Genomic DNA, 26,061 nt, shown 5'->3' with positions numbered 1-26,061 from the left:
ACATAATCACATCAATCTTATCACTCAAGGAAGAGGTTTCTTCAACAGAATTTACCTTTTTACCTTGTGGAGCTCTTTCCGTGTGCCATTCAGAGTAATTTATCATCATATCATCAAGAAGCTTTGTAGCCACCCCCAAAGTGATGGACATAAAGGTGCCTCCAGCAGCTGAATCCAATAAATTCCGCGAAGAAAAATTTAGTCCTGCATAGAAGGTTTGGATGATCATCCAAGTAGTCAGTCCATGGGTTGGGCAATTCTTTACCAAAGTTTTCATTCTCTCCCATGCTTAAGCAACATGTTCAGTATCTAATTGCTTAAAATTTATTATGCTACTTCTCAAAGATATAATTTTAGCGGGAGGATAATATCTACCAATAAAAGCATCCTTGCATTTAGTCCATGAATCAATACTATTCTTAGGCAAAGATAACAACCAATCTTTAGCTCTTCCTCTTAATGAGAAAGGAAACACTTTCAATTTAATAATATCACCATCTACATCCTTATACTTTTGCATTTCACAAAGTTCAACAAAATTATTGAGATGGGCAGCAGCATCCTCAGAACTAACACCAGAAAATTGATCTCTCATGACAAGATTTAGTAAAGCAGGTTTAATTTCAAAGAATTCTGCTGTAGTAGCAGGTGGAGCAATAGGTGTGCATAGGAAATCATTATTATTTACGTTTGTGAAGTCACACAACTTAGTATTTTCAGGGGTATTCATTTTAGCAATAGTAAATAAAGCAAACTAGATAAAGTAAATGCAAGTAACTAATTTTTTTGTGTTTTTGATATAGAGAGCAAGACGGTAAATAAAGTAAAACTAGCAACTAATTTTTTTGTGTTTTGTTTAGGTGCAGCAAACAAAGTAGTAAATAAAATAAAGCAAGACAAAAACAAAGTAAAGAGATTGAGAAGTGGAGACTCCCCTTGCAGCGTGTCTTGATCTCCCCGGCAACGGCGCCAGAAATTTGCTTCTGGCGTGTAGTTGACGTGAGAGTTAGAAATCTCTGGGGTGTAGCTTTTCTTCAGTTCCCCGGCAACGGCGCCAGAAATTTGCTTGATGCGCGTAGATGTACACGTCCGTTGGGAACCCCAAGAGGAAGGTATGATGCGCACAGTGGCAAGTTTCCCTCGATGAGAAACCAAGGTTTAATCGGATCAGTAGGAGTCAAGAAGCACGTTGAAGGTTGATGGTGGCGAAATATGATGCGGCGCAACAACAGGCATTCCGGCGCCAACGTGGAACCTGCACAACACAACCCAAGTACTTTGCCCCAACGAAACAGTGAGGTTGTCAATCTCACCGGCTTGCTGTAACAAAGGATTAAGCGTATCGAGTGGAAGATGATTGTTTGCAAGAAAACAGTAAAACAAGTATTGCGATAGATTGTATGCTATGTAAAGAATAGGACCGGGGTCCACAGTTCACTAGAGGTGTCTCTCCCATAAGATAAAAGCATGTTGGGTGAACAAATTACAGTCGGGCAATTGACAAATAGAGAAAGGCATAACAATGCATGTACATGATATGATAAATATAGTGAGATTTAATCCGGGCATTACGACAAAGTACATAGACCGCCATCCAAGCTGCATCTATGCCTAAAAAGTCCACCTTCGGGTTATCATCCGAACCCCATTCGGTATTAAGTTGCAAAGCAACGAGACAATTGCATTAAGTATGGTGCGTAATGTAATCGACAACTACATCCTTAGACATAGAATCAATGTTTTATCCCTAGTGGCAACGAGCACATCACAACCTTAGAACTTTCATCACTGTCCCGGTATCAATGAAGGCATGAACCCACTATCGAGCATAAATACTCCCTCTTGGAGTTAAGAGCAAAAACTTGGCCAGAGCCTCTACTAATAACGGAGAGCATGCAAGATCATAAACAACACATAAACAATAGATTGATAATCACCATAACATAGTATTCTCTATCCATCGGATCCCGACAAACACAACATATAGAATTACAGATAGATGATCTTGATCATGTTAGGCAGCTCACAAGATCCAACAATGAAGCACAATAAGGAGAAGACGACCATCTAGCTACTGCTATGGACCCATAGTCCAGGGGTGAACTACTCACTCATCACTCCGGAGGCGACCATGGCGGTGTAGTCCTCCGGGAGATGAATCCCCTCTCCGGCAGGGTGCCGGAGGCGATCTCCTGAATCCCCGAGATGGGATTCGCGGCGGCGGCGTCTCGGTAAGGTTTTCCATATCGTGGCTCTCGGTACTGGGGTTTTCGCGACGGAGGCTATTTGTAGGCGGAAGGGTAGGTCAGAGGCGGCACGAGGGCCCGGGGGACGGGCGGCGCGGCCCGGGGCCTGGGCCGCGCCGCCTCGTCACCTGGCCACCTCGTGGCCCCACTCGACTCTCCTTCGGTCTTCCGGAAGCTTCGTGGCAAAATAGGACCACGGGCGTTGATTTCGTCCAATTCCGAGAATATTTCGTTACTAGGATTTACGAAACCAAAAACAGCAGAAAACGACAGCGGCTCTTCGGCATCTTGTTAATAGGTTAGTTCCAGAAAATGCGTAAATACGACATATAATGTGCATAAAACATGTAGGTATCATCAATAAAGTAGCATGGAACATAAGAAATTATCGATACGTTGGAGACGTATCACATATCTCCTCAACAAATATGAGCAGCAGTACGACCGACGTCGACGATACGGCGAAGATGATGATAGATATCGTCGGTCTGATGCAGACAACAGGAAATACCGTCGACACGAAGGGTATGAGCGTCACGCTAGAGGGAGGTCAAGAGAGCGGGAGGACGAGGATAGGCCTCTGGAGCTGTCCTTTCTTCAAACATTCGTCGGGACTCGAGGAATGAGCCGATTGCCTACAATCGAGAGCGCCGAGAATGCGGACGAAGAGGAAGGGAACAAATGAAGTTTCAGTGTTCGAGCGGCTAGGACCTCTCCCACCTCAGAACAAACGAGCTGAGTCATCTCAAGATGAAGACTTCGAGGAGTCAGAAGAAGAAGATAGATATCACCGACCAAGGTGGTGTCCTGATGGGCTCAGCCACTCCCAAAAGCGCAGAGTGCAACGGCTAAGAAACTTGGAAGAAGCCGAGGCGCAGTACCTATACACGTTGAGGAAAGCACAGCCCGATCTGGCCGTGAAAATTCAGCAAACGCTGGAGACAGAGGCTCGCCCACCAAAGAAAGTGTGGCGACCCAAGCAGACAAAAGCCGATGCAGAGGCATCGGCTGATACAAACATGGTGTTTGTTCTCCCGTCAGAGTTTTGTGCTCCAAGAGATGAGGAAGTATCAGTGGCACAGTTTGATTGCGGGCCACGACCAGTTATCTTCGAGAAGCCAAAAGAGAGGAGCTACAGGCATCTCAAAGCCCTATACCTGAAGGGTTATATCAATGGGCAGCCTATTAGCAAGATGCTGGTTGACACGGGAGCAGCAGTCAACATAATGCCGTACTCCATGTTACGACGTTTGGGACGATCCAGTGAAGATTTGATCAAAACCAACGTCACGCTAAGCGACTTCAATGGCCAACCGTCAGAAGCCAAGGGTGTTCTGAACGTGGACTTAACTGTCGGCCGAAAGACCATCCCTACGTCCTTCTTCATCGTCGATAGCAAGAGCACTTATGTTGTTCTGCTAGGAAGGGATTGGATCCATGCTAACTGCTGCATTCCATCCACAATGCATCAGTGCATCATACAATGGGATGGAGATGACGTGGAGGTTGTTCATGCAGATGATTCAGTCGATATCTCTTTGGCTGCCATGAACATCTGGGAAGCAAACGACCAAGAGCCGCTCTCGGGAATCAATCTGGACGGCTGTGAGCGCATCGAAGCTACAAAAAACGGGGTGAGGCTGGTCTTATCCACTGGCCTGACAGAGTAGCAAGATCCGAGTCTACGGACGCACGTGGCGAGGCCGATCCCTGCGATCGGCCCCAAAAAATAAAAAGCGAGGATTTCACCTCCAGTAAGCCACGTAGCTATATCAGAGTACCAAGAAGTTGTAAACTCTCAGGAAATATTGCAATGGAAAAGGAGGCCGATTCTAGCAATCGGCCAAAATTACCCTCACCATACCTTCTGCCGGTGTTCATCATCGATTTGGCAGGCGATAGGAAGCTGGGATAGGGGTTTACAGCAGCTGATGGGCTAGAAGAGATCAACATTGGTCCTGGGGATAAGCCACGACCAACATTTATCAGCAAATAGTCGGATTAAGAACTGCAAGGGAAGCCGATTCCAGCAATCGGCTAAAATCAGTCTCACCACATTTGCTAGTTGCCGTGTTTTTAACATGGTGATTTGTGAGACAAGCTTGAATTGGCTGAAAAGCCGATATCTTCAATCACTTGAAGGATTCGGCTCGGGGGGCATACACACGGGGAAGGTACAAAGCCACGAAGTAAGCCACGAAGTATGTACCCAGGGGAAGCCGATTCGTGAATCGATCGACTAATAAAAAATCGAAAATACAAAAAATTTCAGCACAGCCGATGCTCGGACATCGACTTTAGAATTACAGAGTTTAAGCTCGGTGAAAGAGCATACTTCTCCTAGGACCATGGGAACAGCCGATGACGATGCAATCGGCTGTGGCGTTTCTGTCTGGGGTTTGGCCAAGCCGTAACCTGTTCAATGTCGCCGTTAATATGGAGGGCATCAGAGCTTCATCAGTATCCCCACTAGAAGTTCCTTGTCCAGATGGCGCCCTGTTTTGATGAGCTAGAAGGATAGCAAAGTCAGGGCTGGTCTTATCTGGAAAGCCGATGGTGGCTCATCTGGCTGGTTTCGCATAGCAGTGCCCTCAGAGGAGCCCGAGCTTGAGCCTCGTCGACTTGACTGCGTCTCCTCTCTGGTATTATCTTCAGTGAAGGTCTCCAAGAGCAGGATTAATGGACTAACATGTTACTGAAGCCTAGAGGGACTCTTCCCTTTCAAAGTTCCTGGTGGCAACCTGTCTCCTTGTTGTTCTCACCTTGACTGAGGCTCGGGGGGCAGTGGACTTAAAGATCCATGACCAGTTTCATGACCCTGTTTGAGGAAGCGTACCAGTTGAGAAGAAGCAGGGAAGGATCATTAGTAAAACTGCCAAGGGCTGTCGTCATCGGCAAGTTGTCTAACCAGAAGGGGACCAAATTTTCAAAATTTTCAGGCTCTTGATAAGGAAAGTTCTGAACCATCCTGATACTTCCTTGGGTTCAGGCTGTTGCTTGGAAGTTTGTTCAATGTTGTCCTGGTGATTTGGAGTGGTTAAGGTTTGCCGATTTTAGAATCGGAATTGGGACAAGGGTTGCAGGTTGTTATTTGAAGGATAACTGAATTTACCCGTCTCGCAAATTTATCCAGGAAGGCTGATGCGTTTCCATCGTCTCATTAAGGCGTTGACCACCTTTGACAATCAGAAAATGGCAAAGTCTGAAATCCGATGATTGGAAATTGAATTGGAAGAATCTATTCATCTTCATTGATTAAAAAGGGGATTTCTTACAAGGAGAAGGCTGATTGATCAACAAAAGGGGAACAGATTGCTACTGCTAGTCTTATGCTAGTAAATCCCTACTCTAAGGGTCATTGCGCGTCTTCACCGTCGCTGGGGTAGCTGCCGTCATTGCTACTGTCGACGAATTCCTCGTCGCTGCTACTGTGACCTTCAGCGGAGGCCTCTTCCTCTTCATCATCATCCTCCTCATCGGACCAGGCCCAGCCACGGATGCGCTTTGGTGGCGGTTCATCGGAGGAGGTGTCGTCCTCTGGTTCCTTCTTCGTGTCGGAGGAGATGTCTTCGTCTTCGTCGTCCTCTTCTTCTTCTTCTTCTTTGGTAGAGGAGGTGAATTTACCCCGGAAGGGAGGGTCGTTGTCGTCGCTCTCCGCCTCCAGTTCTCCGTCAATCAGGAATCGGAGGTCATCTTCCCCGTCAGTCAGGGGCATGTCGCCATCCGACCAGACGAGGTCCTCGGGTCGACCCTCTGGTACGAAGTCGAAGTCGAACTCTTGCTCGTCCCAATGCTTGGGAGCGCGCCTATTGTACGCTTCCATCTGGCTGACCTCTGGCTCCAGCTCACTCGAGGAAAAGGATTGGGAGGAGGAAGAGGAAGACATGGTTACAGAGGAGGAGGGTTTTTGGGCCGATGGCTGGTTTGAAGCAGGAGGATGAAGAAGTGAACTGTTCGATGCGGTTAAATAAAAAGAGATATATTGGAGATTAAATGCTCGAACAGTTTCCGAGGATGTGGTGCCAAAACTGTCAAATCGTGCAGAGAAGTTGAGAAGGCAAGGCGTCATGATGAAAGAATACTGCGACGGTTCTGCTCTGCCACGACATGACCCCTCGAAGGAAAAACAGATGGTTTTGAAATTATCATTACCAAAACAAGGGGGGCATGTGTTATCACCAGATTTTGGCCAAATCAGGAGGTGGGCCGTAAGTGAAGATGGGCTTGAAGGACATACACGTGGAGCGTCTTTGAAGCGGCCTTGCGCAAGGAGTTTGGGCTTAATTGCCCGTGTATCTGTAAATATATTAGATCGCATCGTAGTTTAGATTAAAAGATAGAGTTTAACCCGTGCACGGTTAGGTGCACGTCCAGATTAGAAAGTCCCTTGGACTATAAATATGTATCTAGGGTTATCAGAAAAGGAGGACAATCACGTTCACAACAAACAAATCAGGCGCATCGCCACCCCTTCTTTCGAGGGTTTCTCCCGGGTAAGCATCATGCTGCCTAGATCGCATCTTGCGATCTAGGCAGCACACGTTTATTCGTTTACCTTGTGCTGCTCGTGCTGAAGCGTTGTTGATGGCGAGTAGCACTACTTATCATAGATGTTTTGGGGCTTGCATAGATGCTTTTCTTACGCATATCTGCTTAGCTGTGCCGTCCCTTGATATCTAGCTGCCCTTACACCTATCCAGATGTAAGGGCAGCGTCTTGCTTGTTCGTTATTTAGTAGATCTGATCCGTTATAGCTGCTCCTTGATTCTTCAAGGATTGGTTTAATATCTGTATGGTTAGGCCTTACAAACGGGTTGAACGATCCGGTAGTGCACTAGGTATGGTTTGCTAGCTCTAAGAGGGATGTTCCGGGAATTAACTTAACGTTGGTTTTTAGGCCTCTTTTAGGGTTAGCTTTCCATTATCTTGCGTGTTTATTAGGCTCAACTACGCGTAGGATGTTCCGATCATACGGTGAAAACCCTAAGTCTGTCGTAGATTGGTTTAGCTTTATACGATCAGCGAGGGCCCCATGCCGTTGTCAACCCGACATAAACCATGGGGCGATCGGCTCTTTGAGCCGATCCACGAGGCAACTCTGAGAGCCGATCGGGCTCGTATTTAATGTTTACGTGTACGCCATGCGAGGAACTAATCGAAGCAATCCACACCTTCCTCGGCCAGGTATAGGTCAGGTGGCACGCCTTGCAGCCGCCAGGTCGTGTGCCGGAGCATTTGCGGGACGACGTCGAGGGACCAGGGCCCGCTGCCGCCTTGGAAGCCTCCCGGCTCTTCGTGTTGCTTAACCACTGCTCGCCGGTGGGTTTTGGCAGGCAACAACAACATGATGACTTCAGTTAATCAATATGAAACACCCAATGTTAAAAATTTCAGTAGCATGCAGGATAGTGTTTCATCGTTTTATTCATCGGTAGATAGTTCACAATATATTGTTTCACCTGTATATCTGCCAATGGATAGGGATATTGGACATGCTACTACTAGCTATTTGGCCAATTACCCTGAACCATCATATGTTGCACCTTATGTTACTAACTTTTCAGCACCATATGCGACTGGAGATATCCATAATTCGGCTCCAAACCTCCACAATGGTTATAGCCGAATAAGTGGAAATTCAATAGAAGCTCAGGTGCCTTCATCTAGTGATGCAGCGTATGGTTACAATGATTGTAGGGAAAAACTTGCAGCTGAGTTCAAGAAGTTTAATGCTCTTCGTCGGAAACAAGAAGAAAATCCATGTGATCTTGCAGCAATACATGCTTATGAATCATACAAGAAGAAGCATGAAGAAGAGCGTCAAGCATGCAATGTCAGGTTTTGTCCTTCACAACTACAAAGATTTGGCAACACTTCATTGCCGAAAGAGAAAACAAGCATCAGAGCGCAACAATGTCTAGCTGAGGTTAACGCCGATAAGGTCATTATGTTTGATGATTTATCGGAGGAACAACGCCAAGGCTATGAAGTACTAAAAAATAAGCGCAAGGAGGAATTTGAGGTGCTTGAAATTAAGCTCAAGGAGGAGCATAAAGCGTACAAGAAAAAACTTGAAGAGGAAGATCTACAATTTTTCCATGCAATGATCAAGAAGAATCCTCAGGATAATGTTACCATGGTTGAAGAAACCAAATCCTCTCCTCCATGCAGCAATCAAGTTGAACCCTCTGAAATATCGAAGCAAGAAGAAGAAGCTTTGCATAGTAATAAGATCCATGAAGAAAATAAGAATGACTCAGCTAGTATGGTTAATTCGGTTATAGAAGCCGAATCAAAAAGTACATGTGCTGAATCTACTGAATCAAGAGATGCCAGCTTCAGTGAAAAAGATCATGGTGCAACCATGCTTGATTTTTATGGATGCACAGGAGCTTACATGTTGCCCTATGAATTGCATGTCAAAGAAGTTAATGAGCATGAACGACAAGAAAATATAGCCGAACAATGTTCGGTTGAGAAAGAGCATCAAAGTAAAGGAGCACATGATCCAGGACAACAAGAATACATGGCGTTGGAGAATCATCCAAATGCGGGGAAATATAATGTTCAGGTTACGCAACCATCATACTCGCCCAACGTCTTCAAAGAGGTATATCCAACAAATAATTTACTTATTTTCCAATTTGGTCAAAACTATATTGTTGATGCATCTATTAGCAAGATTTTCATAAGAAACTTTGAAAGACCAATTGTGAAAAGTAATTTATTTGTTAGCAATAAAGTTGCTACACAACATATCGGTCAATATGTTGTACCATTTAGAAAGACCGATAGTGAAAAATTATTACAGCCAAGGCTTTCCACATTGTTTCATTTGAATTTTATATCTACATGGGTAGCTTTGCTTACTTCATACTTGGCTTACATTTGGTCTCAAGTGAGACATGTGTGTTATAACTATTTTGGTTTCAGAAATTCAAAGCCAAGGTTAGTGTCTTGTGATAAAGCTGATGATAGTACAACAACTTATTCAAACACATCGGAAAAAGAGTGTAAAAATCAACACATAGATGAATGGGGTGATGTAAAATCTGAACCATTCGGTTGCTTAATTTCAAAGCCGTTTTCACAGCAAGAACGGCTGGAAGATAAAAGGTGTACCTTTAGTTTGAGCATGTGTGATCATATCTTTGATGTATTGCTGACGAGTGATTATATTAGAATCCTTGATCACAATGTTGAGCCATTAGCACAAGGACGAATCTATTGCAAGTTGCATGATTCGTTTGAGCATAGTACTTATAATTGCACCATGTTTCATAAAATAGTACAATCGGCTGTAGATAAAGGACGATTGCAATTTGTTGAAACACAAACATATAGCCAATCTATTTCGATTGGTATGAATGATCAAAAGTTATTGGATCGGTTACCTATAGCCGATTCATATGATGATGAGAAGGTACACACGGGAAGATAATGGGATCAAGCTTTCAAGTGAAGAAATTATTGAAGAGCATGTTGAAGACATTCTTGAAGCTGGGTGTTCCATTGAAGCTACACCAAGGATATCAAGCACTGGGGGGCAACAACAAAATTCAAAGATCGATGGACGCAAAACGAAACAGGACAAAGGCCGTGATAAGCTCAAGGGTAAGAAAACTAAAGTCACTTTCACAGAGTTATTGGAGAAATATAAGAAGGAGAGTGAAGCAAGGAGTTCTTATCGGCCAAGTATTGAAAAGTCATCGAGATCACCCCCAAGGCGAAAGTCTAAAGACCGGGATCGGCAATGGGAGAAGTTCAATGTAGCAGCTTCGTATCCTCCCTTTAGGCCACCAATGCCAATGTCATGGATACCTTCCTATGGTGATTGTTATCCATATCCATCATGGGATCACAGGTATGACCCAAGGGCACGTTATCCGTCTTACTATAGATCATCTAACCCAAATTATGCAGCTCCAAGAAGGTCAAAATCTGAACAACAATCACATGTCAAAGACCGTTTCAATAAAAAAAGAATCGGTTAGGAGCTCAACGAACAAGAAGGAGACGGTCAAGCAAGTTTATCAAGTGAAAAAGGATAACCGTAAGTGTGATGTTTCAGATTCGATCTCAAATAAAAAAGAGCCGGTCAAGTTGACCTTGGCTACAGAAGACAAAGAGATGAAGCAAGTAAATGCTGGAGCTCGAAGTGCCAAATCTGAACAAGTAAAGTTGAAAGTGCCAGAGGCTAAGGAAGAAACGCTAATGTGCGAAACTAAATCACAGCCGGGATGCCCACTCGGCTTGACAAGCTGGCAAGAGAGGAAGTTGAAACGGCTTAGTGCCACAAAGCTGAAGACAAAGAACATGGCATGGGTCCCTAAGGAAGGACCTCAAAGTAAGGAGGATGTGCAAGTTCCTATTGCAAGAATAGCGATAAGGATGAAGGAAGAAAAGACCGAGGCTAGCAAACGATCAAGAAAGAATTTTCTATCATATACTAAGAGGTTTCGGTCAGCACATCATACATATTATTCAGCCATGCCATTTATGCCTATGCCATGTAGCATATCCTCAGGTATGATCAGTTACCCTCCATGGTCTTATTTTAATCCGTGGATGCATTATAATTCTTTACATCATCAAAGGGTATTACCAAAACGTTATTCGTTTGGTTAGTTGCAATTTTGTTGCTAATGTGAGAGGCCGAAATGTTTAGAGTTCATAATCAGAGTTGTTTTATTTTGTTTATTTCGGCTATACATACTTTGGTGGATGAATTATACATGCCTTTGAAGCAAACAACACATGGCCGATACTTATCCTATCGCCCTGAGAGAATTATCTAATCATGGACGATGTGGCGTGTTAACATCGTCCCTAGTCCTATTAAAACACGAGACAAGGTGATACACATATTGAGGCTTCTAGTGATTCATTGGTAGTAGTATAACAAAAGTCCAAGGTTTTCCAATGTTTCGACGAATCACTTAATATGTATCTTGATAAATCTCTAGATATATTTTCTATCTTAGATTACTTTAGCGTTGCTCATTTATCTAGGCAAGACATTTGGAATGCAAATGAGTTAGCACAACCAAGAATCTGGCTACCATGTTAATCGTGGCGTTTTTCATATATCTCATAGGCCGATGTTTGCTCTCGCTATCATAGGTAAGACCGAATTAAATCCCATTGATTCGGTCACTAATGAAGGATCTAGTGCAGGTGAACAAGAAGATTGGAAAGACCTATTGTTGAATATTTGCAGGATCCTAGCAAGAGGACGGACATAGCTGTTCGGCAGATGGCTTTTAAGTATGCATTAATGGACGATAAGCTTTATCACCGAATAGTTGATTGTATTCTTTTGAAGTGCTTGGATGAAGATCAAGCAAGAGTCGCTATGGGAGATGTACATGAACGTATTTGGGACATCCATCAATCGTCAAGATGAAGTGGTTGTTCTCAAAGGTGATTATTTGAAGAAGTTCCACCAAGGTGGCAACCAAACCTGAACATAAATGGCCGATATAGAATTATCATCCTGAGAACCAATGGCCGGTGGAGTGTTGACATCGTCCTGAGCAAAAGGTGGAGAAAGTTATTTTCTGGCATGCAAGCTCTGCCAGAAAACAGGGGGGCATGTGTTGATACTCGTTTTGGGCCGATGGCTAATCAAGAACATAATTCGGTGTTCGACGTGACAAATATATTACTCATTTAGGAGACACCATGTCCACCATTCCAAGTTGTGCCATGATCCGGCTTGATAGCTGATACGTCTCCAACGTATCGATAATTTCTTATGTTCCATGCTACATTATTGATGATATCTACATGTTTTATGCACATTATATGTCGTATTTACGCATTTTCTGGAACTAACCTATTAACAAGATGCCGAAGAGCCGATTGCTTGTTTTCTGCTGTTTTTGGTTTCGAAATCCTAGTAACGAAATATTCTCGGAATTGGACGAAATCAACGCCCGGGGTCCTATTTTTGCACGAAGCTTCCGGAAGACCGAAGAGGAAACGAAGTGGGGCCACGAGCGCCGCCACAAACAGGGCGGCGCGGCCTAGGGCTTGGCCGCGCGGCCCTGTCATGTGGAGCCCTCGTGTGGCCCCCTGACTTGCCCTTCCGCCTACTTAAAGCCTCCGTCGCGAAACCCCCAGTACCGAGAGCCACGATACGGAAAACCTTACTGAGACGCCGCCGCCGTGAATCCCATCTCGGGGGATTCAGGAGATCGCCTCCGGCACCCTGCCGGAGAGGGGATTCATCTCCCGGAGGACTCTTCATCGCCATGATCGCCTCCGGAGTGATGAGTGAGTAGTTCACCCCTGGACTATGGGTCCATAGCAGTAGCTAGATGGTCGTCTTCTCCTTATGTGCTTCATTGTTGGATCTTGTGAGCTGCCTAACATGATCAAGATCATCTATCTGTAATTCTATATGTTGTGTTTGTCGGGATCCGATGAATAGAGAATACTATGTTATGGTGATTATCAATCTATTACCTATGTGTTGTTTATGATCTCGCATGCTCTCCGTTATTAGTAGAGGCTCTGGCCAAGTTTTTACTCTTAACTCCAAGAGGGAGTATTTATGCTCGATAGTGGGTTCATGCCTTCATTGATACTGGGACAGTGACGGAAAGTTCTAAGGTTGTGATGTCTTGTTGCCACTAGGGATAAAACATTGATTCTATGTCTAAGGATGTAGTTGTCGATTACATTACGCACCATACTTAATGCAATTGTCCGTTGCTTTGCAACTTAATACCGAAAGGGGTTCGGATGATAACCTGAAGGTGGACTTTTTAGGCATAGATGCAGTTGGATGGCGGTCTATGTACTTTGTCGTAATGCCCGATTAAATCTCACTATATTTATCATATCATGTACATGCATTGTTATGCCTTTCTCTATTTGTCAATTGCCCGACTGTAATTTGTTCACCCAACATGCTTTTATCTTATGGGAGAGACACCTCTAGTGAACTGTGGACCCCGGTCCTATTCTTTACATCGCATACAATTTACTGCAATACTTGTTTTACTGTTTTCTTGCAAACAATCATCTTCCACATAATACGGTTAATCCTTTGTTACAGCAAGCCGGTGAGATTGACAACCTCACTGTTTCGTTGGGGCAAAGTACTTTGGTTGTGTTGTGCAGGTTCCACGTTGGCGCCGGAATCCCTGTTGTTGCGCCGCATCACATTTCGCCACCATCAACCTTCAACGTGCTTCTTGGCTCCTCCTGGTTCGATAAACCTTGGTTTCTTTCTGAGGGAAAACTTGCCACTGTGCGCATCATACCTTCCTCTTGGGGTTCCCAACGGACGTGTACATATACGCGCATCAATAGCCGATTATGCTATCAGTCAGAGGTGATCTCGAGAATCGATATATGAAGGCTTCCACTAGAGCTCATTTAACATGACCTCAAATGAAGAAGTGATATAAATGAAAGTTGTGCGTCTCGTCGAAACAAGCAACTTTGGTTTTTGAGTCATCGCGATCCGAGTTAGTATACGATTTGTAGAGCTAAAATACTGCTGGAACTCAAATTACCGGAGGTGGGGCGCCCGACCATAGAGGCCTCTAAGGTAGGGCGCGAGCGGAATTGGAGCACGGCGAAAACCGGGATTGATCGTTTTTCTTGCTACCTCGATTGAGCGATCAAGATGAACTCGGATGGAAAAGTGGTCAACATGAAAGTTCTTTGTTTTTCCGAGACGAACAACTTTGTTGTTTACAATATTTTGATTTGAGGTCATTTACTGCCTCAAAGTTGCCACACAAGGTACTGCCAGTTTTAAACCGAACAGTTTTGGAAAGTTCGGTCCAAACCATCCGAATTGGACTCAAACTAGGGTTTTGGACGTGAATCCAACCCTCCATCTTGCACGGGAAGTCCAGCCGCCCTTTATATACATGAGGGGTGACGGCCGATTGAAACCAACACCAATCGAACAAACACATCTACTACTTTTTCGTGTTCATCTACTTTTATCTCTCTCCCCTTGTATCTTTCTTCTCGTTCTTCGTTGTTCTTCAGGATTGGAGGCTGCGAATCCATGAGGTCCTAGGGGCGTTCAGGCCGACCTAGGGCAGCCCATAGCCGCCGCAAGCCCTGACGGGGTCCCTCCCGGGCGAGCGGGGTTTCGGGTCTCCAAAGCGCTCGCCGGACTGTCTTGCGTATCGCGCTTCCGGCGAGCCTCCCTCGGCGCGTGCTGCAGCGCATCGCGCTCGGCGTCGAGGGTACACGGCGACGTGTTGGTGTGCGAACAGACGTCTTATTCATTAGAATGGAGGGAGTATTATAATCCGAGACATAGTACAATAATAATGATTAAAATGTAGGATCCCCACGAGTTGGCCAAAATATAAATAGGAAAGTTAGGTCTACGGTCTACCAAAGCAGTCTACTCCTATTCTCACTGAAAAGTGATTGGTCGAAGCAATCATGCGTGTGATCCAGCTATCTTCGCCTAGTCCCTCTCTTCCATCTATGAAGATTTATGTGCTGTGATGAGGATTGTTTTCCCGATCTTTCCGATGCACCTTGATGATTCATAGGACCGATAAATCTTGAACTCCCTTGATAGAATCAAGGGTTCCCAAGCACACATGATCACTCTTGACAACTCAAGAACTCACACATCTTTATTGGATAACCGGACGAACGTCCAAGATGTCATCACGCATGCCGATCCCATAGGGACGGTGATAGTATGAACTTAGAGTTCTACATATTCTGATTCAATCTAAGCTAAACCTAACCCTAGCCGCACCACCACATTATATGGGGGAGATGGTGGCCGGCCAACTCCTATTGGGCTGGGGCGCCCCACTATGGGCCTAACCCTAGTTTGACTTAGACAGGTCCAAGTCAAACAGACACTTTAAAAACCCTAGATGGCCCACCACATGACCTGACTATATTATTCCCTAATAATAATACTACGATACAATAATGGTACAACCTTAGACTTAATCCTCGTATCAATGGATGTCCTAGTGTACCAAGCTGCCTGGATATCCATATCATCCTCCCCTTCTTCAAGAAGCGTTGTCCCCAACGCGTGAGGGTCTGCTAGAAAAAGGGTGGCCTCAGATAAGCAACATTGTCGGTCTTCATCCTCAAGCCTCGCCGGTCTTCCACACCTCATCCTCCCTCTCGACTAGCTTGACTTGTCCTTGGCACCATTTGGTCTTCGACGCCATCAACCTGATTGAAGACACAAGTATCCTTTCAAATGCAACTGAAGCGCACCATACATATCACCCAAAACAAACAGAACAAATTCATGTCCGCCTTAGATCCAAATAAGTTGAAAACACCTGAGTATGCACCCTTCTGAAACACCAATGTCTTCCTCCTTGAAGAGCAAAATTTTTTCCACTCCGCGACGAACAAAAAGCAGCAGCATAAGTGGCGCTACAGGTCTGGACGCCGGTACTGCCGGACTGCACACCTAGAACGGCCGGCCTGGGGCCCGGTCCGACCGGCCTGGGCACCGGTCCTGCCGGCCTGTAGGCCGGATGAGCCTCCGCTGCTCCCTGGATCCGCCCCGGTGGGCACCGGTGCTGGACCTGGTTTTTGTCGGCCAGCCCGGCCTGACAGCCGGTCCAACCGGCCGTGGCGGCGGAGCCGCCGGTGTGGGGGGCGGTCTGCCGGCCGTGTGGGCGGCCCGGCCGGTTGTAGGGCCGGTCCGCCGGGTCTTGGCGCCAGCCGCCGGACGGAAACAGTTTCTTCCTCGCGATTTTTTCTGCCGTGGCAGAGAATTCCGGCAAAATCCTGTCGTGGCAGAGATCTGCAGCACTATTCCTTCCTCTCCCTTGCCGCCGCCACCTCCTCCGCATGAACGAAGGCTTCTTGAAACTTGACTCTGCCACCCACTTCCTCCTCCTTGATCTTCACCAACAGCATGGTGGCGACGTACCCAATGGTAGCCACGGCAACCGAGCAGAAACAACCGAGCACAAAGCAATCTGCACCGTGATCAACCTAGCAAACTGATACCACATGATGAGGGTTGTTTTCCCGATCTTTCATGATGCACCTTGATGATCCATAGCACCGATAGATCTTGAACTCCCTTGATAGATTCAAGGGTTCCCAAGCACACATGATCACTCTTGACAACTCAAGAACTCACACATCTTTATTGCATAACCGGACGAACGTCCAAGACGCCGTCACGCACACCGATCCCATAGGGACGGTGATAGTATGAACTTAGAGTTCTACATATTCTGATTCAATCTAAGCTAAACCTAATCCTAGCCGCACCACCACATTATATGGGGAGATGGTGGCCGGTCAGCCCCTATTGGGCTGGGGCGCCCCACTATGGGCCTAACCCTAGTTTGACTCAGACAGGCCCAAGTCAAACAGACACTTTAAAACCCCTAGATGGCCCACCACATGACCTGACTACATTATTCTCTAATAATAATATTACGATACAATAATGGTACAACCTTAGACTTAATCCTCGTATCAATTGTTGTCCTAGTGTACCAAGCTGCCTGGATATCCATATCATGCTGCCTTTGATTTTAGTAGCATGCTTCTTATGAGAATCGAGCCTATTTAAATTCTAACCATTCGCTCGGGACGGTTTGTGCACCAGTACACATCAGGCCTATTAAGACCCCCTCCCACGCCCCATCAGAATCCTAGAAATCACCTATCCTACAAAAATATAATCTTTTGAAGGGTCAGAGCAAGTGATACGGGCATGAAGGCCTATGTGGAGCCCAATTTCAGGACTCCGCCAGCTTAGTTATTTTATTTTATGTCTATGGTCATATGTGGGCCAATTAGGGTTTTTAATAAGTTGTGTGTCTCGACTTGGGCCTGTCTGAGTCGAACTAGGGAGGCCCACTAGGGGCTTGGCCGGCCATCTCCTCATATAAGGGTGGGCACGGGTAGGGTTTAGGGTTAGATCAGTTTTAGGTTAAAAACCATTCCGTGTGTTCACGTGTATAATCCCTCCGGGGGTACGGCGCTGCCGTTTATCTAGTTCGAAATATATCCGCTGCGAAGGTTCTTGTGTTCATCAAGGATTGTCTAGCTCAGATTTGAGGCGTATCGTTCATCGATCCGTTGCTTGCTGGATTCGTCCCTCTTCTCCAGGCTGCATTCATCGCGTTGTTGGGAGGATCCCCCTTATCTGTTGGGCAATACCTAGGAAGATCCTCCGATACTATGTAGTTGGCATTAATTGGATCATGAATCTACAGCAAGAGCGCAGCAATCCATGTGATTGCATCCTCTACTCCCACAAATTTGGGGAATCAATCCAACCATAAACAGTTGTACAAATATCCAAAAATCATTTATTGTTCAATAGTTGAACTGGATGTTACTAATTTCACAATATAAATACAATTTCGTAATTTGCATCAAATGTCAGTATTGTAGTTCTTATGTGCCGCTTCAGCTGAGCCATGCTCCATATATACGTCGTTAGTGCCATGCCATCCATTAGGACAGTATTGTGAGATTGCTCAAGCTAGAAATAAACAATCCCATAAAAATTCAATCTACTAAGGTTTACAAATAAAAATTTAAATCTAACATAGCAGTCAATACAACTACTCCCTCCATCCAGAAGAGGATGCTTCAACTTTGTCTAGATATGCATGTATCTAGACGAGTTTTAGTCTGTAGATAAATGCAAATTTTGACAAAGTTGAGACATCCTTTTCTGATCGGAGTGAGTATAATTATGCATAGGCCACTACAATAGTGAGAAAAGCAGATAGCGTATGCATGAGCAAGAAATTAGTCATCTTCAAACTTCAGCAATCACAGCCAAGTCAGGACAAATCTACTGACTACTGAGTCCACAAAATGATATGCCTAGCAAAGGCCAACATCACTATTGGATATCAATTTTCTAAAAGAGAGGGCTCCAAATAAAATGACAGCCGTGTTAAACAACTGGTCGCAAAGAGGAAGACTAATTTTCGGGACAATAATATCTTATTTTAAGACTAGTACAAATGCCCGTGCGTTGTCACGGTCCTCAAATTTTATTTCTCAATAAATATATATAATTTATAAACCACTATGAAAATTCAAAACAAATCAGGGATATCATAATGAATACCGAACGCATTCCTCGTGCATAACATGCATTCTTCTCTGTACTCAAAATAACCATGTTAGCTACCAAATTATTTAGAGAATTTAAAGAGTTCGATCATTTCGTTCTACAAATTGTTGTAGTTCATTATATTCCCAAACCAGCGACCCATCTAAGTATCTAACAGATTTCACACATTAGTTAAAAATTTTGTCGTGACCAGCAAAATTCATTGCATTGCATGCACAATTAACCTCGTAACCTAAGGGCAACAACGGTGGCACATGTATTATTCACGTGTGGAAAACCAAAACAAATTAGAGATATCACAAAATATAATTATCAAAGAAAGAATTACTTATACAATTATATCTCAGATTATAATTTAAAATAACTCGTTATCAGCTGTCATGACACTATTATAAATAACTTTGGTTAATAACAAAATATTTGTCGCCGCTACATGGAACTATCCCTATATCCTGATTGCTCGGCACCTCCTCCTTATCTTCAGTTTCAAATACGATGTCAAAGTGTTGCCATACAGCTTCTCTCTGTCTACTTTACCGATCTTTATCGCTGGATCATGCTCTGCTTTATCTGCAACAGTAATATTCTCTTTCTCTACGGGAGGTATTACAAGCAAATGTAACTTATACACTTCCGTGTATGTACATCGCGTCGCGGACACAGAAGCGCTCCCGACCCCGTGCGGCTGAGCCGAGCCGCACCGGGGCGCCTCAGATCCGGCGAGCGGCCGGCCCCCCCCCGTCTCCCCCGCCCTCGCCGCCACCGGTGGGCGTCGTCGGGCAAAGCCCTGGCGGCGCGGTGGCGGCGGGGCGCCCTCCGGTGCGCGGGATCTGGGCGGCCCGGCTCCGGCGTCCTTCTCCGGCGGTTGCGGCTGGTGGCGGCGGAAGGGGCGGCGCGGCTGCTGCGCGGTGGCTGCTGCGTGTTCTGCCACTTCTGATGGCTTCCTCCGTAGAGGGTGGTGGTTGGGTTCCGGGCGGCGGCCTGCGGTGGTTTTTGGCGGTGGCGGCCGGCGTGGTCGCGTCGGGCGGCGTGTCGGGCGGTTTTGGAGGTCCTGTGCTGCTGCCCTCTATCTTCTCCCAAGCCGGCATGCTAGGAGGATTCCTTGAAGATCAGGTGCGCTCGATCTGGAGCGGCCTGCCTCTCTAGGCTGGCATTTGGGAGAGATGTTGTGCGGTGCTCCTGCCAGCATGGTGCTGGGCGGAGCTGTCGTCTCCGTTGTGGATTGCCTCCACATGGTGTGGCGCTTCCGGTTCGGGTCGATGAGTTCTCCAATTCTGGCGGTCCGGTGGTGGTCGGCGTTCGGCTGTCTTGGCGGCAGTATATGCTGGCCACTGCTGGTCGGTGTTGTGGCTGCGAGGGGCGCCTCCTCTTTACTCAGACATCAACCTGCAGCGGATCGCCGCTGGGGTTGGCGGGTGCCGTGGTTTCGCAGTGGCGGCCATGGTGGTGACGTGCTTCCCACCCGGGGGGTCGTCGTGGCTGGGTGTTGAGCCCCTCTGTCTTGCCATCAGTGGCAGAGGACGCTGCTCCTATCTGTACTGGTGTGCCCCATGGTGATGCAGATGGCGGCCATGGGTGCGGTCTCCTCTCCGATGCGAGGTGAGCCGTGGCAGTGGTGGTGGTGGCTTCTTCTTGCCGGTTGTTCGGGCTCCGGTGTCGGGTCCTTGTCGGAGCTCTTTGGCGTGTCGAGGGTGCTCCATGTGCGAGTGCTCAATGGGCGTGTCTCTGCTTTGTGATGCCCTTCGACTCCAGCTGGTGGCACACAGGCGTCGTGGCGTCGTCTCGGCCACGTGCAACCTTTCGGCCACACCCTCGACACAGGTGGTGTCGGTGCGTAGTGTGGTCTCGGATGCGCGTGGCCCTTCGATTACGTCGATGGTGCAGTGTCGTTCTTCGGGTCTCGGCGGACCAAAGCCGTTCGATTACTCCAATGGAGCCTCGAGCTGGGATGTCCCTCTGGTGTGTCCTCGGGACTCTTCCTTGTGATCGTTGTGCTGGGGTCGCGATGAGTATTCTCATCGGCCAACTGCCCCCCAGTTTTGTGGGGTGGCCACTTTTTTTTTCTCTCCTCGGTCTTGTGTGTTGTCGGTGTGTGTTTTTCTTTTTCTTCTCCTCTCTTGTAACCCCCGTGTACTCTGGTTCATTTGAACCTATCTTGTAGAGGCTGAAAAGCTCATAGGCAACTTGACTGAATATATGTTCAGGCTGGCTCACGCCCGCCGTAGTTACAGTCAAAAAAAAAAAAGCAAATGTAACTTCGGCATTTCGATCTGGTTGCCTGAAGACACTTGCTCTTCAAAAGAACTTTACACTTTCCATAGTCCATCTCAGATTTTCATATTTAAACATCCATGCTACTTCTATCAAGAATACACTTTTGCAACAGTAGCTTACCCGAGCATCACTCTCCATGTAAGAATATCATTAGCTACTGCTCTTTACCGACGTTTTCAGAAGTGCCCTTTGGAAAATCCACCAATTGATTTTTCCAATGCCCCAATCCTTCTTGGGCAGCACAATGCACAGTATGGAGGCCCTGAGCCAATGCGTAACCTAAGAAAATGGTGACACAGTAACTGATGATAAATGAATAACGTTATACTATTGATATGGTAGGTAACCAAAGCAACTTTTTAAACTATCGTACTATTTGTTTTAACATTACGGTGGCTGGAATAGCATTTGGATTTAACGTCAAAGGTGCATAAAAATTCCACTGCTCACAGATCATCACATACCTGAACTAACTGAATCTACTAATTTGCAAAACGAAACAGTATATCATCCCAAACTTGAATGAACTCTTTGTACATCCAGGGGCTCCAGGGTCGAGGAGTACCATAGATTGTTCTGGCGCCGCAGTACTGTCTTCTACCCCAAACTTTTCCTAATTATGTCAAGAAACTAACATGGCAGAACAAATTGCTCCATATATAAAATTGCATCAACGTCCAATGCATACACAGATCTTGATAAAAACATGAGTTGAGAAGAGAAGCATAAAGGGGGACCTTGCAGTAGCGAGCTCAAAGCTGGGCATTTATCACCAATTCGTAATCATGTTTACTTCTTTCCAAAGCCATTGCAAAGAAAAATCTAAAAAATGGTTCTAAAAGATACCATGTAATGTGAATCCGAAGGCACTAAGGTGCCGTTTCAATATTACGGAGTATCTCCATTCTCAAGTTGTAAATTAAACTATGTTGTGAAGGGTATTTTTCTACGATTTTTTGGGTGATTTTACATGTGTATACAAACCAGAAGCCAAAACACGACCTTTCAAACTTATAATGCAATGAAGTTGCAAAAACCTAAGTTCTAGCATACTCCATGTGTGATGCAACCTCATAGAAATTATGAGTGTGGCAGATATATCATTAATAAATCAACTCCCTGTATAATGTGAGCGTATATGACTCGATGGAACTGATAGGCGATAGCTGAGACAATAGATGCAACATAATGATCAGCGAGCTTGGTCAGGCCTGTGGCAGGCCTGACTTCTCGTATAAGAAATGGAAGGCATGGAGATGATGGCAAATGTGGGAGATTGTGCATCTGCAGCTCCACTAAGGTGATCCACTTAAATTTTCATGTTCCTCTATGCTCAATAAAACCGAGGCACGCATAGCCAATCTTTTCATAGGCTGTAACAACAGTACACAAAATAGTTTGTCTTGAACCGGCACAAACAGCAGCTACAATGCAATTAGCGACGCAGGCGAAATCACTCACAAATCGTACAAAAAATACTAATGCATATCAAGATACAGAAAAGCAGAAAGGTGTTGAAAAATGGATCGTTTCTTCCACATACACATCTTATCCACCTCGTCATCCTAAAACAGTCACTTCTAGTCTACTACTCCAACCGGTTCAAAATAGTTGCCAAAAAATAGACATATCTACTCACTAAAACATGTCTAGATACATCTATTTTTGGAGAATTATTTGCAACTGGAGGGAACATTTTCCAAATGAAAGATACTGATCCAATAATGCATAGCAACAGGTTGAGGTAATGGATACCAAAGCCTCAAGGTTCACACATAAATGGAAGAAGAATGAAGTTGGAGACAGCGCATCTATGCAGCATAAATATCAGGCAAGTCTCTGATTCCTTTATAATGGTGGGCTAGATAGTGTAGGATGTTGTGGAGCTAAGGAGGCTCATATTAGGTTAGAACAAGTTTTACCAAAGAAGAAATCAAATTGTATTGGATGCTCTGGAGGTCAACCAAGAATAGTCACCTCGAAAGAAAATACGACATTGTCAGTTTTATTGTTTTGAAGAGAATAAAATAACCTTACAAAAGGAAGCATTTTTCTACTGAAACATTAGAAGTTTATCACTCAAAAGCGACTGACCTGGCTATCGTTGCGTGTTTGATGAAGTGGATCCATTCTGGGCTTTGAAATAGGTGATGATTCTGATGATAAGTGTCTTCAATTTGCTGTAATCCAAGCTTCCGATGCAATGCCCATTCTGCAGTAATCTTTCTTTCGACAATATTCTCATGAGTACAATGGAACTGAAGCAGCATAAAATAAAGAGCTGTGAAGAAAACTCTTTGTTACTTGGTATCGGATCAATTCCACTGTGAATGACATAGAATTTTCCACAATGCGAAGAGGTTGCACCATGGCCTCCCACATCCCTGGAATAGGTCCTGAAAAAAATGGAAAAGTGAACAGTAGAAAATACAAGAACATACCTTGTTAAAATGTGAAAAATATTATCTGTCATACAGATTATGATCTGACAAGCAACATACACACTCTTTTGCATCTACGATTACAGGCCCTCAACACAATCTTCATACAAATTATGATCTGACAAGCAACATACACAATCTGCTCCAGAGTTTCCTCTTTTGCATCTACGATTACAACCCGTCAACACAAAAACTTTTGATATTCGATGCCAAAAAGCCCAAGGGTGAATGCACCAGTTGCCAAAAAAGCAAATGGAGATACGCCCATGCCATAGGAATGCACCAAAACTGTTTCATCCAGATGAACCAAACTGCAAGTGGAGTGGAGGATTATGGCTCCTAGCTGGGCTGCGAGACCGCTTCCTAACAATCATGGTCCTTTTCGCTACAGTGATGTTATCTCTTGAAAACATAATTATTGTTCTTATAAAATACACCATAAAGTTACAGAGTTTATCAGTGTGATTGTTATTAGATGATTCAGCCAAGCTACAATATGAGAAAGATGTAACAAAGATAGACAAATTCCAGTATCGAATAAACAAAGTATTCCCTTCCTATCATCTTACATATCATAAGGCCACCTGTTGTTTGCATCAAGACAAATCATATTCAGACTGAAGCCACTTATGGTGGATGACGAACTTCCCCTGAATCCGCTTCAAGTTCTACAATTCCTTGTCCTCAAGATACACATCAATTTCCCGCTGCCTCATCTTCTCTCTTGGCTAGGTCTGGAAAGAAGTTACGCGGTGCCTCGGGAACATACAAGCGAGACGGCTGCCGGATCAACCACGCCGTCATCCCCATCCTCTCCCTCTTTCTTGGTAAAAATAAACTGCGACGTACCTATAGGAACATGTATCATACCAGAATTCATCAAGCACCTAGCAACCAAAGATGAGAGAGAGGGGATTACAGTTCAAATAACACACGTACGAGGATGTTTGTGTTCGTACCTAATTAGCACCTGATACGTACGAGGTCGTGGGCGCGTCGCTCAATCAGGCGACCTCCAGGCCGAGTTCAGACGAAGACCGAGCAGGTACAGAGGCAGCGGGCAAGGTATGAACCAGCGAGCGGCGGCGGACAGATTGCATTCGGCGCGTTCGAGCCGTGGCATACAGTCAGGAGGTGGCGGGGGGCGATCCCTAGCGGCGGTGGTGCTGGATCGTGATTTCCACAAACACGAGGATCCGTGGATTGGCATCGTGTGCGTCCCTGCAGATGGCAGGTCAACGATGTCGTCAAGGGCCGCCGCCTCCGGGTCCAACAGGAACTCTGGCAGCCTTATTCCCAGGCAGGGGCGGCGGTGGTGGTGTGGATCGAGCGGGTGGCGGTGGAGATGGAGATTTGGGTATTCGACCAGAGACGGGAGAGGATTTTTCGGGGCGACGAGAATTAAAGAAACCGGTACTGAAAATGTACGGTTTGGTGGGAGGGCAAAATAGTCAGATGAAAATATGTAGGACGAAACCTTTTAACCGGAGGAAACAGAACCAGTTCCTCCTTTTTAGATAGTATATAGAGATAGAGATAGAGATAGAGAAGTAATCATGGCTCTTGTCCCTTAGTGTTCTGAATTTATATTTCTATCCGCTTTGTTTGCCCAGGAGTTTTGTCAGCTGTTATTTTTCCTTTTCACCATTGTATTTCTATACAGGTCTTGTTCCTAGTTGCACTCATTTGAACCTTAACTTACAGACTCTCTTATTTCTTTTGCGGGGACTTAAGGTAAGTATGTTCAACAAAAGGACCAGTAGCGGACTTAAATTATCACTTACTAAAGTACTAGACTATCAAAAGCAACGGCAGCATGATTTGTTCTGAACCAAATATTCCTGTTAGCATCAATAAGAAGCTCGGCAATAAACATGAGCAATAGTCACATTTTCTTAATTCGCAAGGAACGCATACAGAGCCAAGAGCAACTATAACTCATATAGAATCAAACCATTAGTTTGGCTCCATTACCCAATCACTAATACTATTAGGCAATATAACGAGCAACCCAATTCAGAAGTAAGCAAGAAAAAATGATCCATCACATCAATTTGAACACGTCACATTTTACTTCAAATCAATAGTTACTACCGAGGGAAGAAGGTCCATACATCCAAGCTAGAACCCTGATACGGAACTACAGCAAGAGCGCAGCATGAATCTACAGCAAGAGCGCAGCAACGCTTTCCGCGCCGACCGCCTTCCGGAGACCGCCGCGCGGACAGAGACGACGGAGCGGCCGGCGCGGCGCGGGGTGGCGGCGGCCGCGGCGGGCAGCAGGGGCTTGGAGGGGAGGAGGAGCTGGTGGGCCATCCTAGGAGTCGGGAGAAGAGGGATGCCGGGGTCGGGGCAGTATATAGCGGTGGCGGCGGCGGCGGCTCGGCTCTTGGAGGAGGTCGCCGGGTTTGGTTGTTTCGTTGGGCGGAGGCGGCGAGGTGGGACGTCGAGGGGGTTTTCTCGCAAATAAAATTTTGAAGGAGGCGGGTTGGTGGTGTGGAGGTGGCGGGTGGGGCCCGCGTGTCGGTGAGAGGGTTGTAGCTGGTCGCCGTGGTTGGTGTTTTGCCTCCTGGCTGGTGGCGTTTTTGGCCTTTGGGGGTTGGTCGTGGTCGCCGGTGGGAGACCGGGAGCGGGAGGCGATGCGAGTTCATCTTGGCATGTGTCGGCGCCGCCCCCCGGTGACGCATGCCGGAGCGCCGCTGCAAATGTCCAGGGACTCACACCGTCACACGGCCACCATAGAAATTGCAAAAACGAAATTTCATACCCCGCAAAGGTAACTCAAGGAATACATTTTCTCAAGTAAAAAAATTGAAATGCTTAATGGATTAGCACGCTGATTACAGGCAGGTGCAGCATAACTCTTCAACACAAACACCGAGGTCGATAAAATTGCGTAGAAGCTCATACATCGTCTTGAAGCATCATCAGCTTTGGAGAGAAGGCAAACCAACAGTACGAGAATGACCATAGGCATAGGAAAACAACCTAAACAGTCAGGGCTCTGGAGAGC

The 26,061-nt window shown here is 45.7% G+C and overlaps 1 protein-coding gene and 1 long non-coding RNA gene across 3 annotated transcripts in view; both read right to left on the bottom strand.

Moving 5' to 3' along the window:
- LOC124695248 overlaps nt 1-26,061 on the bottom strand; it is a 64,714-nt gene that overhangs the window by 31,728 nt on the left and 6,925 nt on the right. The gene's annotated exons all lie outside the window — the stretch shown is intronic.
- On the bottom strand, nt 20,630-24,411 carry LOC124702008. 2 transcript variants are annotated; one of them, XR_007002297.1, is made up of 4 exons: nt 24,008-24,411; nt 23,618-23,897; nt 22,702-23,003; nt 20,630-20,886 (listed from the first exon to the last, which is right to left on the bottom strand). It is a non-coding gene; the product is annotated as an uncharacterized LOC124702008 (long non-coding RNA). The 2 variants fall into 2 exon arrangements; XR_007002296.1 differs by lacking the exon at nt 20,630-20,886 and having other exon boundaries at nt 22,130-23,003.

Source organism: Lolium rigidum, chromosome 3, assembly GCF_022539505.1.
Source record: "Lolium rigidum isolate FL_2022 chromosome 3, APGP_CSIRO_Lrig_0.1, whole genome shotgun sequence".
Taxonomy (NCBI): Eukaryota; Viridiplantae; Streptophyta; class Magnoliopsida; order Poales; family Poaceae; genus Lolium; species Lolium rigidum.
Note: the sequence above shows the minus strand (reverse complement) of the source record. Positions and strands in the feature narration are given on the sequence as shown.